This window comes from Physeter macrocephalus, chromosome 16 (assembly GCF_002837175.3).
Source record: "Physeter macrocephalus isolate SW-GA chromosome 16, ASM283717v5, whole genome shotgun sequence".
In the NCBI taxonomy this organism is placed as follows: Eukaryota; Metazoa; Chordata; class Mammalia; order Artiodactyla; family Physeteridae; genus Physeter; species Physeter macrocephalus.
The window spans coordinates 12,666,295-12,680,653 of NC_041229.1; the positions used below are offsets into that span (position 1 = coordinate 12,666,295).

Sequence of the window (14,359 nt, forward strand, 5' to 3'; positions counted from 1 at the left end):
CAAGCACATCAACCAACTGCTTGAAATAAATCTCTCTCTATCCATCTCTCTTTTTCTTTTTACACATAAGAAAACATGGATAGATAAAGAAATATTGTTATAGATCTCCAGTAGGTTCTATTTCTATTAGGTCTCTAAGGCAGCATTTAAACACAACACATAGGAAAGCTGGAGTAACTATATTAATCTCAGACAAAATAAACTTCAAGTCAAAGATTATTACTGGAAATAAAAGGAATATTTCATAATGATAAAATGGTCAAAACATTAAGAAAGCATAATAATTATAAATCTGTACTAAGATATAATAATACTTAAAATAATTGTTTATAATCTGTACTAAATCTAGTAACAGAGCTTCAAAAATACATGAAGCAAACACTAACAGAAGAAAAGAGAGAAATAGAGAAATTCACAATCATAGTTGCAAATTTTATCACCCTTCTCTCAGAACAACTGGACAAAAATTTAGTTAGAATATAGAAGATCTGAAGGACACAATAGACTCCCTCAGTTGAATTGACATTTATAGAATACTACCCATAACAATTGCTATACACATTTTTCCCCCAAATGCCCATGGAACATTCACTAAGATGGATCATATGCTAGATAAAATAGCATCTCAATAAATTCCATAAGACTGAAATAAGATTGAGGATGTTTTCTGACCAAAATGGGATTAATTTAAAAATCAATAAGATATTTAGAAAAATTCCAAATATTTGAAAATTTAAAAATACAGCTTTAAATAACTTGTAGGTCAAAGAAAAAACTAAAAGGGAAATTTAAAAGTATTTTGAGCTAAATAATAATGAAAATACAACATATCAAAATTTGTAGATGGTATTTAGAAGAAACTTTACAGTTTTAAATTCTTCTAGCTAAGAATAATGGCTTAAGAGCAATCATCTAAATTTTTACCTTCAAAAACTGGAAAGAGAGGAGAAAATTAAACTGAAAATAAGTAGAAGAAAGGAAATTATAAAGGGCAGAATCAATAAAATAGAAAATAGATGATAGAGAAAAACAATGAAACCAAAAGATTTTCTGGAAATATTAATAACATTGATAAACCTCTATCAAGACTGACCAAGAAAAAGAGAGAAAATATCAAATACCAGTATCTAGAATAATAGAGGAATATCCCCACAGATCCTATAGGACATCAAAAGGATAATAAGGGACTATTATGAACAACTTTATGCCAATAAATTTGACCACCTAGATGGAATAGGCAAATTCTTTGAAAAAAGCCAACAGACCAAAATGGACATAAAAGAAATAGAAAATCAAAATAGTCCTACACCTATCCAGTACACTGAATTTGTTATATAAAACTGCTCTACAAAGGAAATTCCAAGCCCAAGTAGTTTTACTGTTGAGTTCTTTACATATGTAAGGAAGAAATAGTACCTGTGGTCTTTCAGAAAATGTAGAAGAAGGAACACTTCTCAGTTCTTTTCATGGGTCCAACATAACCTTGAGCCCAAATTTGACAAAGACAAGAAAATTATAGACCAGTATCTTGCATAAACATATATACAAAAACCTTTAACAAAATGTTCACAAATTGAATCCAACAATATATAAAAAGGATCATATATCTGACTATATGAGGTTTATCCATTTCATACTTGTAAATCTGTTATTATAATCCACCTCATTTATAGAATAAAGGAGAAAATTCATATGATTATCTTAATAAATGCACAGAAAGCATTTCACAAAATTCCACTCAGTCATGATGAAAACCCTCAGAAAACTAAGGAAACAAGAGACTTTCCCAGTCTGATAAAGGACACTATATGAAACCTACAGCTAAAATCACCCTTATTAGTGAAAGACTGAACACTTTCCCTGTAAGATCAGGATGTCTACCTTTATCACTTCTACTTAACATTGTACTGAAGATCATAGTCACTGCAACAAGGCAAGAAAAAGAAATAAAAGACACAAATATTGGGAAAGAAGAAGTAAAATAATATGTTTTCACAAATGACAAGATAGTTTATGTGGATAAACACCTTACTAGAACTAATGAATGAATTTAGCAAAGTTGCTAGATACAAGGTCAATATATACACATAAACTATATTTCTACTTATAAGCAGCAAACAACTTGAAAAATTCCACTTAGTATTATAAATAACAAGATACTTAGGAAAGTCTTTAACAAAATATATGCAAGAACTGTGCACTGAAAATTACAAAATATTCCTGAGTGAAATTTAAAAAGACCCAAATAAATGGAGAGTTATATAACATTTATAATTGAAAGACTCAATCTTGATAAGATGTAATTTTTGCCAAGTTAATATGGAGATTTAATGTAGTTCCATTCATAATCCTAGAAGGGTTTGCTAATAGCATTTTATAGGCTATTCTGAAATTTATATGGAAGTTCAAAGGACCAAAATAATCCTAAAAAAGAAAAACAAAGATGAAGAGTTTATAGTAAATTACTTGAAGATTTATTATAAAGCTGCAGCAGGGACTTCCCTGGTGGTCCAGTGGTTAAGAATCTGCCTTCCCATGCAGGGGACGTGGGTTACACCTCTGGTCGGGAACTAAGATCCCACGTGCCGCAGGGCAACTAAGCCCGTGCGCGGCAACTACTGAGCATGTGAGTCACAACTAGAGAGAAGCCTGCGTACTGCAACAAAGAGCCCGCATGCCACAACGAAAGATCCCACATGCTGCAGCGAAGATCCCATGTGCTGCAACTAAGACCCGAAGCAGCCAAAAATAAAATAAATAAATAAATATATTTTTAAAAAGCTGCGGCAATCAAGACAGTGTTGTATTGACATAAGGATTGACAAATTGATCAACAAAACACAATAGAGATTCTAGAAATAGACTTGCACTCACACAGTTAATTAATTTTAAACACAGGTGTCAAAGCAATTCTATGGAGAAAAGAAAATATTTCAACAAATGGTCCTGAAACAACTGTACATGTTTATCCAGAAAGAATAAGCCTTGACACCTGAACTTTATATCATATATCAAAAAATTAGAGTTGGGGCTTCCCTGGTGGCACAGTGGTTGAGAGTCTGCCTGCCGATGCAGGAGCCTGTGCTCCGCAACGGGAGAGGCCACAATGGTGAGAGGCCCGCGTACCGAAAAAAAAAAAAAAAAAAAAATTAGAGTTGGATCATAGACCTAAATATAGCAGCTAACACTACAAAGTATTTTGTTAAAGCAAGCATAGGAGAGAATATTTTTGAGACCCAAAACTAGGCAAAGAGGTCTTGAACAAGACCCAAAAGTCAATAACCAAAAAAGAAAAAAGTGATAAAGTAGGCTTCATTAAAATAAAATTTAAAAAAAAAACTTTTGCTCATCAATGAACACTTCTGCTTTCATCATGATGGAGTAATGGGGACCAGATCCACCCTGTCACCTTAAATAAGTAGAAAATTGGAAAAAATATATGGAACAACGTTTTTCGGTTATTAGATAATAGCACAGGGCTGTGATCCTTGAGAGAACGGAAAAAATGAAGTGAGCCCTACAAATACCTTACTTTATTGCCTGGAGGCATTTTCTAGGTCACAGAACAGGGAGAGAGAAGCCAAGCAGTGCCTGGTGATCTCATTGAATTGAGGAGAAATTGACTGGAGGTCAGCGAAGCCAAGGAGCAGAACTTGCAGGGCAGGGTACCAAAGAGGAGGGAGCTACAGAGGAGAGAGAGCTCTGGAGATCTTCCGAGGTGTCCCTTGAGTCTTTGACTGGCTATTGATTTACAATGTGTGAGAGGAAATGACCCAAAGCTAGGGAAAGGATTCCCAGAAAGGAGTGGGCAAAACAATTTCTAGAGCCCACATAGAACTTGGAACTTGTGTTCTCACCAACCAGAGTTGAGAAACCTTATAATGCATGGGACATTGGGTTAAATGCTCAGAAAGGTATTGCCTTAGGAGTGGAGCTAAATCAATTCTGGTCTAAAGGTTGCTGTGGACCCACTTTAAAGAAGCTTAGACACAAGTCTTGAAAGGCTTCAACTGATTACAAATCACTTACCTGTGCATCAAAATAAAGTCCAGCACTTAAAGGAATGCAACAAAATTCAGCACCCAACAGATAAAATTTATGATGCCCAGCATTTAATAAAAATTTCCAAGCATGAAATGAATTAAGAAAAACATGACTCATAATCAGGAGATAAATTGGCCAATAGAAAAAACAGAGAAAATAAAATGAACAAACAAGAGTATTAAAAGCATATTATAAATATGCTTCATAGATTCAAGAAGGTAGAGGAAAACTAACATAATGTGAGAAAAATGGGTAATATAAAAAACCCAATTGGAACTTCTACAGATGAAAATGTAATATCTGAAATAAAAAATACTTTGGAAGGAACTAAATGCAGGTTAGACACTGTGGAAAAAAGGAGTAATGAACTTGAAGATCCAGCAATATAAATCATACAGAATGAAACACAGAGAGAAAAATATTGGGGGAAAAAATGAACAGAGCTTCAATGCTCTGCAGAATAATGTCAAGCAATCTAATATTCATGTAATTGGAATCTCATAAGGAGAGGGTGGGGCAGGGCAGAAAAAGCTTAAACCCAATGCAAGAAATAAGAAAAATGAGATCAGAAATTCCTGAAATAAAAAGAAAAAAAGAGAAAAATCCAAGAAACCTAAAGCTTACTCTTTGGAAAATATTTTGATTTCCCCCTATTCACCCAGTTGGTGAGACAGGGATTCTTGCCCATGAGTTAGGAAAATGGTGGAACATGTAACACCTGACACCAGACAGATGCAACTGACAGGAGTTTATTAGTCACATATACTCACAGTCAGGGGGAGGAGGACACTGCATGCCATTCAGGGCTGCATAGGGGTTGCACCTGGGAACAGAGTGAACACCAGGGGCTGTTGGGAGGCAAGCTTTGCAATACCAAGAGGTTGAGGTGCCCCTTGATTCCTAGGATGTGATTGGTATGTTTGAATAATTCCACCGGCTGTCAGGGAACTGAAAATTACTATTCAGGGATAAATAGGAACTGCACCTGGTCCTCTTGATAGGGTGGGTTGTTTGGCTAGAGGACCTTATTCACAGGAACAGAGTGGGAAGGGGAAGTTGAGGTAGGGCCAGATGAGGCCCTCCTGATTTCACTAGGTGTCAAGGCAGCACATAATATTGGACCTGAATTTTAGGCCTTACACCATAGAAAGATCAACATAATTGATAAAACTCTAGCCTGACTGATCAGGAGAAAAGAGAGAAGACACAAATGACCAATATCAGGAGTGAAAGAGGGGAAATTGCTATAGATTCTACAGACATTTAAAAAACCTAAGGGAATATCATGAACAACTATATGCCAATAAATTCAGCAACTTAGATGAAATGGACATATTCCTTGAAACACAAGCTACACAAGTCACACAATAAGAAATAAATAATTTGGCTATCCCTGTATCTATTAAATAAATTAAATTAATAGTTAAAAAAAAACCTTTGTATAAAGAAAACTCCAGGAATGGCTTCACTAGTGAATTCTACCCATTGGTGTGCTGGTAAATGTTTCACCTGTGATTTTCCAAAGGGAAAAAAATTCCCTGGTTTGTAGCATTTGCCAGTTTCCATGGTGTAAATATTCCCACCATGACCAATTTCAGGTAATCAATGTGATGTCACTGATCATGGAGCTGGGGAGAGATGTGCAGTAGAACACCACATGGATAAAATAGTCATAAATGTCCTCAAGAACACTGCTACTAATAAAATGTAGCAAAAATAATTAAGACGTGATCACATTCAGGATTTATTACCTTTGTTTTTAATATAATTTATTTAATTTTTAATAATGGCTGTGTTTAACAACGGTTCACAAAATTCCTAAAAATTTAACAATAGGCTATCATGAGCCAGTACAAGCCAGTTCTGGTATACCAATGACTCTACTAAACATTTAAGGTAAAAATAATACCAATTCTATAAATAATTTTATAGAAAATAAAAGAGGAACGAACATTTCCAAACCTATAGGAGGCCAGCGTTACCTGGATACCAAAACCATACAAAGACATTATAAGGAGAAAAAAAAAAAGCTAAAACTACAAACCACCATCACTCAAGAACATAGATACAGAAATACTTAACAAAATTTTGGCAAAGAAATTTCAGCAATATGTAAAAAGAATAACAAATCATGAACAAATGGCCTTTTTCCCAGGAATTCAAGGTTGTTTTAATATTCAAAAGTCAATCTATGCTTTATCATATGTGATAGACAGAATATCCATTTCTTAATCCCAGAACCTGTGAATATGCTGCTTTCTGTAGCTTAAGAGATTTTGCAGATGTGATTAATTTAAGGATTTTGAGATGGAGTGGGATTCTCTCCTAGAGCCTCCAGAAGGAAGATATCCCTGCTGACATCTTGACTTTAGCCCAGTAGGATCCATTTTGAACTTCAAACCTCCACATTGGTAAAATAATCAATTTGTATTGTTGTTAAGCCACTGTTTTTAAGCAGCAGTAGGAAACTAAGTAGAAAACTAACACACCATTTAAACAGTCTTAAAAGAAACAACATACAATCATGTCAATTGAAGAAAAGGAAGTTTTTGACAAAATTCTACATAGACCCATGATAAAATTTTAGCAAACTAGGAATAGAAGGGAACTTACACAACCTGAAAAGAAAGAATGTCTATAAAAAAACCTAAATAAAGATGTTTAAAAATTAAAAAAAACAAAAAAGAAAACAACAAAAAAATACCTACAGCTAACATCATAGTTAGTGGTGAAAGACTGAATGTTTTCCCTCTCAGATCTGAAACAAGGCAAGGAAATCTGTAAAAACTATTCCCCCCTCCAGCTTTATTGAGATATACTTAGCACATAAGATTGTACTAGTTTAAGACGTATGACATAATGATTCGATGTATATATTGCAAAATGATCACCACAATAAATTTAGTTAATTTATCCGTCACCTCACATAGTTACATTTTTTGCTTGTGATGAGAATTTTAAGATCTACTCTCTTAGTAACTTTCAAATATACAATACATTATCGTTAACTATAGTTACTATGCTGTGTATTACATCCCCAGAACTTATTAATACTATAATTGGACATCTTAGCCACCTTCACCCATTTTTCCCATGCCCACCCCCCTTTTATAAGTATTTCTATTCAACAGTGTACTGACGATCCTAGGCAATGCAATAATTCAAGAAAAAGAAATAAAAGACTTGTTGTTTTGAAGGGAAGATTCAATATTGTCTTTGTTTACAGTCAACATGATTGTCTATCTAGAGAATCTTAAGGAATCTACAGAAAAGCTAGGGTACTAGAACTAATAAGTAAGTTTGGCAAGATTTCAAGATACAAGTTCAATATACAAAATGAATTGTATTTCTATAGACTAGAAACTAACAACTGGATATTTACATTAAAAATAACATTTACAATAGCATAAAAACATGAAACATTTAGGGGAAAATTAGCAAAATTTATACAGTAAACTGAAAACTACAAAATATTGCTGGGAGAAATTAAAGAAGATCTAAATTAATAGAGAGATAGACCATGTTCATGAACCAGAACAATTGATATTGTTAAGATCTCAGTTCTGCCCCAAATTAATCTATAGATCTAATGCATTCCCAGTCAAAATCCCAACAGGTTTTTTGAGAATTTCACAAGCTGATTCTAAAATTCATGTGGAACTGGAAAGGAAAATAATAATAGCTAAAAAAATTTTATGAAAAACAAAGAACAAGGTTGGTGGAATTACCACCTGATTTCAAGACTTACAATAAAGTTACAGTAATTAAGACAGTGTATTATGGTGTAGAATAGAGATTTGGATCAGTGGAACAGAGCCTAGGGGGATTCACTATAAAGGAGCACAAGGGATCTTTTCAGAATGATGGAACTTTCTAGATTATGCTTCTCATGCCGGTTATATGACCGTACACATATGTCAAAATTCTTTGAATCGTATACTGAAAACGGGTGAATCTTATCTAAATTATGCCTTGATAAATCTGATAAAAGGACACCATTAAGAAAATTAATAGGCAGGCCACAGATTTGGAGAAAATATTCAGAAAACATATAACCGACCAAGGACTGACTGCAAGAATAAACAAAGAACTCCTATGATTCTATAATGAAAAGACAAGCAAGTCCATTAAAAATGGGCAAGAGGCTTGAACAGATACTTCACAAAAGTCGTAGGAATGCCAATAGCACATGAAACATTGCTTGACATCATTAGAGTAATGCAAATTACAAGCAGTACATACCAGCCAGCATGGCTAAATGTTAAAAGCCTGACAACCACCAAATGTTGACGAGACCATAGAGCAACTGGAACACACACACGTTGCTGGTGGGAATGCAAACCAGTACAACTGCTCTGGAAAAGGGTTTGACAGTTTCTCATAAACTTAAACATACACCTGTACACCTACTCTTTGACTCGGTAATTCCCCTCGTAGGTATTTATCCAAGAGAAGTGAAAACATATGCCCACAAAAACAAATGTTCATAGAAGTTTTATTCACAATAGTCACATACTGGAAGCAGCCCAAATGCTCATCAACAGGAGAATCACTAGACAGATTCGGATACATTCCTGCAGTGGAGTACTGGTCAGCAATGGAAAAGAAACCAACTACTGATGTACGCATCAAGATATATGAGTCTCAAAAATAATATGCCGTGAGAAAGGAGCAAGGCACTCAGGAGTACATATGGTATGATTCCACTTATGTGAAGTTCTAGATTAGGCAAAACTATTGTTAGCTACAAATTAGGTCAGTTTGGGGTGGAGGTAGGTGGTGGGATTGACTGGGAATGAACATGGAGAACTTGCCCGTGAGATGGTAATATGTCATATTATGACAGGGATGCGGGTTACTTGGATATAAACATTTATCAACATTATACAGCTATATTTGTACATTTTAAGGTATGTAAATGTTCCTAAAAGTAGTCATGTCAAAAAATAATAAAAATTGAGTGGGTGAAAATACAGTGAAAGGAAGAATGGCACGGTGAGATAATTGTTACAGCAAGGCCATGTGTGCATAGGGATTTAAATTAAACCATTATGTTTACTCTGTGTATTTTTGAAGTTTTCCGTAATAAAAAGTAAAATAAAATAAAAGGAAAGAACAGGATAATGATACCTCCTGGAGCTGTTGTGCGTTCATTTAAGCAGTGCCGGGGAAAGGGTTTTGGAGTCTGGGAAGTATGTTTTGACACAAGCCTTCTCCACCGGATCTGCCTTCCCCTCCCTCTCATTTACTCACTTTAGTTCTTGCTGTCTGCTGCTCTCTTGTTCTGTTTTCTCCTTCCTGCCGCTCTGCTTTCTTTTTTCTTTCCCACCTGCCTAGCTCCCTCCCTTCCCCTGCCTGCCCACCGCCCTCTGTCCACTGATGCCTCCAGATCTGCCGCGCTGGGGCTCTGGTGGCTGCAGACTGGGTGAGGGCGGTGTCTTGAAGACCTGGCTGCACAGCAGCAAGCAGCCGGTGTGGGGAGGTTAGGGAAGGTGCTACTTCTTGCTTTCTCTTCTTGCTCCCCGCAGCTCAGCCACCCTGTGTCTCCCAGGCTGCTCTGGTTGCCTTGCGGCCTGAGAGCCAGCACTCTAACCAGACGGACAGGCTGCCATTGCCCTGACAACGTCTCGTCTACTTGGCTTCCCTGAAAAGTGTCAGATTTGTGGGAAATTTGAGTCAGGTTCCCCAGCCCTAAACCTTTACCAGCTCATCTCCTTTCTGGAGCCGCCCTGCCCTACTCCGACCTCCATGGGGTAACTGCCTCACGGCTGCCGTCGGCATCTCAGCACTTGTACCCTGATCTGTTCTTGCCAAGCCCCAGATGAGTGCCTGGCGATGCTCCGGAAACTGTGGGCTTCAGGGCAGAATCCACAAGATGCCCACAGTCTGCTCTTTCTTTTGTTCTGTTTTAATCATCCGTTAACTCAACAGATATTTATCAGGCCCCCACTGTGTGCTGGGCACTGAGTGAGACGCTGATGGCCGTAGAGCTGGCCTGGTGGTGGGAGGAATGGAAGGTTACAAGGCAGCGTGACGGGGTCAGCCACCAGGGAACTCGGAGGAGCGGGGTTGGGGGGTGGGGGTAGCGGGCGGGGAGGGGTCGCTTGGCCTGGATGGGGGTGACGGGGTGTCAAGAAGCAGTTCTTGGAGGATATGCCAACTAAACGAATACCCAAAGTGGGTGGAGTGGCAAAGAAGCAGCGTGTGAAAGAGCCCCAGGGTGAGTGCTCCTTGCAGGGCCTTCCGGGAGCTGCAGAAAGTTCAGTCTGGTTAGACTTTGGGTTTGTGTGGGGGGGTCCAGCCCGCACGTGAGGCCTGGAGACCCCCTGCTCCCCAGCCAGAGCTGCCGACCAGCCTCCCCGGCGCCCCTCCCCGGGCAGTGGTGCTTCTGCCTGGACCAGGAGGACTCCAAGGTGGCTGGCGCCGGCCTCCCCTGAGCAGCACAGGACTTGAGTGGGATGGTGCCGAGCAGGGGCCTGGGTGCTCCCCCTCTTCCTCAGCGGTCCTCCCCGCCGTGGAGCCCTCAGTGACTCAGGCAGAGCTGGCCTCGCCTCCTTCCATGTGACTTACACCTTGTGCCTCTGTGGGGTCAGGCAGCCTCCTCTGCCCTCTTTGCCTTTCAGGGAATGCTGGGGCTTCCCTTCCAGTTCCGGTTGCAATTCTTGTTCAGGTTCCGGCTCTGGTTCTGGGCTCAGCTGTACCCACAGGTGAGGCCATACACAGAAGCCAGGCCTTGCCAGGAGAGCCGATTCTGACCTCAGAGCCTCCTCCTGGGGAGGGGCCTCCCCCCATCCCTGAGCTAGGATGGGGGCAAGGGCGGCCATGGGGTGATGAGACAGACTGTGGATGAACTTCCCAGAAGTGGAGGCTGGAAAAACATGGAAGATATGGAAGGAATTTTTAGTGACATCACAAAGGTAGCCATTAGACTTTAAAATCAGTTAGCATGCTTGGCTCAGAAGAAAAAAATTTAGCAGTATAGTTTAAGGGATTAGAAGGAGAAGTCTGGAGTCAGATTATGTAGAATTCAAAACTCAGTTCAGCTACTTATTAACCTTGTGACCTTGGGCAAGTTACTTAACCTCTCTGTGTCTCAATTTCCTCCACTGTAACATGGGAAGAATGACAGTACCCACCTGGTAAGATTATGGGAGGGCTGAATCAGATAATTCATATTAAGGATTTAGCCTAGTGCCTGTTACATGGTGAAGGCTTCATAAATAATAAAAATAATAAATGATAATAATGCTATTTATTGGTATTATTCTCTCCAACCCCTCTGATAGACGGGTGAGTGACCCTTGCCTGGCACCCACTGGGGGCTTCACAAGGGTTTACTCCCCCCTCCCCCCACCATGGGATGAGAGAGCAGCAGAATGGGGGTTCTGCTGAGATGTATGCCATCACTGGTTAACAGCTGAGTGACTGAGGGCAAGTTGCTCAACTTCCTGGTCTTAATTGGTCTTAATTTCCTCATCAGTGAGATGGGGATAATGCTATCTCACTTGTGAGAGGTGAAGTTTGTATGGCATGGATGGATGGCACAGAGCTGAGTTTCAGCTCTGCTGTGTGAACTTGGGCAAGTTGCTTCACCTCTCTGGACCTCTGTTTCTTGGTACTATGTACCAGGGAGAGTTGTGGAAGCGGGGATAATCTACATAATGTGCCTGGCAGAGAGTACGACTTCAATAAAAAATAGTCGCTAGTATTGTTATCCTGATGATGAAGATGGGGAAGAAGTTCAAGGTTCTGAGAGGGAACTGATTGCTTCTGGGAGGGAACTGGTTGGAACTACGTGTTCCTTGGGAGAGAGAGCTACTTATCGCAGCCTCAGAATGAGATGTGCATCTTGTTTTCCTTCATGTCTTCCTGAGATGTTAGCACTGCCTGAACCTGGGCAGGTTCACGTTCAAGCTGTGTGGAAGGGATGGGGAAGGAAGGTGACCTTGGAGCTCTTAGGAGCAAACCCAAAGCAGAGGCTTCTCTGTGGCCGACACCCCCCTCACTCTGTGGGGCTTGTGCTGACCGACCCCCTCATCCCCTCCAGGCCTCCCCGGCTGACAGTCCATGCAGGGCAGCAGAGTGCTGCTGGACCAGCCCTGCCACACCGGTCTGCTCTCCGGTTTGTTTGTTTGTTTTTTTCCTTTCCTTCTATCTTTCACAATTCTGGGGAAATTAGTTTCTAGAATTCAAACAGCCAGGAGGAAAGCCGGAGGTTATCCAACACATTTCCTACCACAAGGCAGGTCTGCAGCAATCCCATCCCCCCATCCCTCCCCAACCCTGCGCCCCCCAAGTCCTCTAAAGGAGATGGTATCTTGGGCGAGGCAGACAGCCTGTGGTCTGTCTGACCTCAGTCCCTCTAGCTGGGCTGTTAGCCTGTGCCCTCTTGTTTGGCCCTGTAGAGAGGTGGAAAGAAGCTGGCCAGCCTACATCCAAATAACCCTCCTGAGGTTAAGAAGGGTGTTATTAAGGCATCCCTTCTCCAGGCTAAATAATCCTAGTGCCTTTAACCCTTTCCTCTCAGGTTCTGTTTTCCAAGTCTCTAATTATTTTCATTGCCCTCTCTGTAATTCAGGATGCCACCCTATAATCATAGAATTTCAGAGCTGGAAGGTTCCTAGGAGAGGTGTGGAGGAGAGCCAGATGTAGAGGGTTCAGGCCTCTCCTTGCCCAGTCGGCAGAATGGGAAGGAAGCCCAGTAGGCTCCCCTTCACGAAGCCCTTCCCCATCCCTCTCGCAGCAGGGGAGAGCCCTGCTCATTCGCCCTTAAAGCAAAAATTGATTGAGCCGTTCTGGTGAGCTGTGCGCTGTCTAGGCATTTTCAAACTTGTGACCTCCTTAATCCCTCCACTGTCCTGCCAGGGAGCCTCATTTTGTAGGCAAGGAAACTGGCTCTGAGAGATTAAGTAATTTACCCAAATTCACACACGAGAAAGTCCCAGGCCCCTCCACCCAAACTCCCTTCTCCTGCTACTCGCACCCCAATCCCAGTGGCGCCCACAGAGTCACTTCCCACAGGCCTTTATGGAAGCATCTCTCTCCTGGAGAGTCTGTCAGGCTCCAGGGAGGCCAGAGCTGGGCTGCGGCAGGAACTCTCAGGATTCTCTCTCTCTCCCTCTCTCTCTCTCTCTATATGTATATATCTTTATATATCTATATATATTTATATAAAGAGATTCATTTATATATCTTTATTTGTATATGAAGAGATTTATTTCAAGGAATTGGTTCATGCAGTTGGGAGCTGGTAAGTGCAAAGTCCAGAGGACAGGCTGGCAGGTTGGAAATCGGGCGGGATTTGATGGCACAGTTTTTGAGGCAGAATTTCTTCAACAGGAAACCTCAGTTTTTTACTGTTAAAGCCTCTCCACTGATTCGAAGAGGCCCAACCACATTAAAGAGGGTAATCTCCTTCACTTAAAGTCAACTGACTGTAATGTAACCACATCTACAAAATACCTTCGCAGCAATACCTGGATTAGTGTTTGATTAAATAACTGGGTATTATAGCTTAGGCAAGTGGACACAAAAAGCTACCTATCACACGCTCCTTTATGGGTGTTGATGGGGAGAAGTTGGCTTGATCCAGTGGGCCTTTTCCCCAGAGTCCCAGGCAAGTGCTGGGAAGGTGCCAAGGAGGGCAGAGCCCTCTGTGGACCTCCCCATTATGAAGGTGCTAGGTCCCAGGTCAGGGTTATCCCACCGGAACGCTTTCCCCTGGGGATGTGCTGCCTTCGTCTGCTTGAGAGCTGCATTTAAGACCCAGGGACTTTTCAGGGGGCAGAAGGCTTAGAAGGAGCAAAGGGCAATCCTTGGAGTAGGAGCAAGAGGACTGTTGCCTGAGTCTGAGGGACCAGGTAGGCCAAGAGCCCTTGAGGGTGCGGACCTTGTCTTATCTCTCTGTATCCCAGGGCTGGGACCATGGACCACGGGAGATGTGCTACAAATGTCTGTTCCTTTCCCTTCATCAGCCTCCCCGGTGGGTGCCTAAAACATTCTAGGCAGGTAGAATCAGACCTGTTTTTAAAGTTCTTCCAATAAGAAAATTTACTGATAACAGAAATAGTATTTCCCAGTCTAGAGAGTTCTTCTTCTCCTCCTCCTCCTCCTTCCCCTCCCCTCCCCTCCCCCTCCCTCTACCCTCCCCCTCCTCCCCTCCTCCCCCTCCTCCCCTCCTCCCCCTCCTCCCCTCCTCCCCCTCCTCCCCTCCTCCCCCTCCTCCCCTCCTCCTCCTCCCCCTCCTCCCCCTCCTCCCATTAGTTTGGATTTGCCTCACAGGAACCCAATCTAATGTGCCCAAGAGGTGTCCTCA

General features: G+C 41.0%; 1 long non-coding RNA gene across 1 annotated transcript in view; it reads right to left on the minus strand.

The window, feature by feature from the left end:
- Positions 1-8,427: 8,427 nt before the first annotated feature.
- The window catches only part of LOC129392871 (uncharacterized), a 21,712-nt gene continuing 15,780 nt past the window's right edge, over positions 8,428-14,359 (minus strand). The window contains exon 3 of the long non-coding RNA XR_008619583.1: positions 8,428-10,912. This is a non-coding gene — a long non-coding RNA (uncharacterized lncRNA). The remainder of the gene's footprint in view (positions 10,913-14,359) is intronic.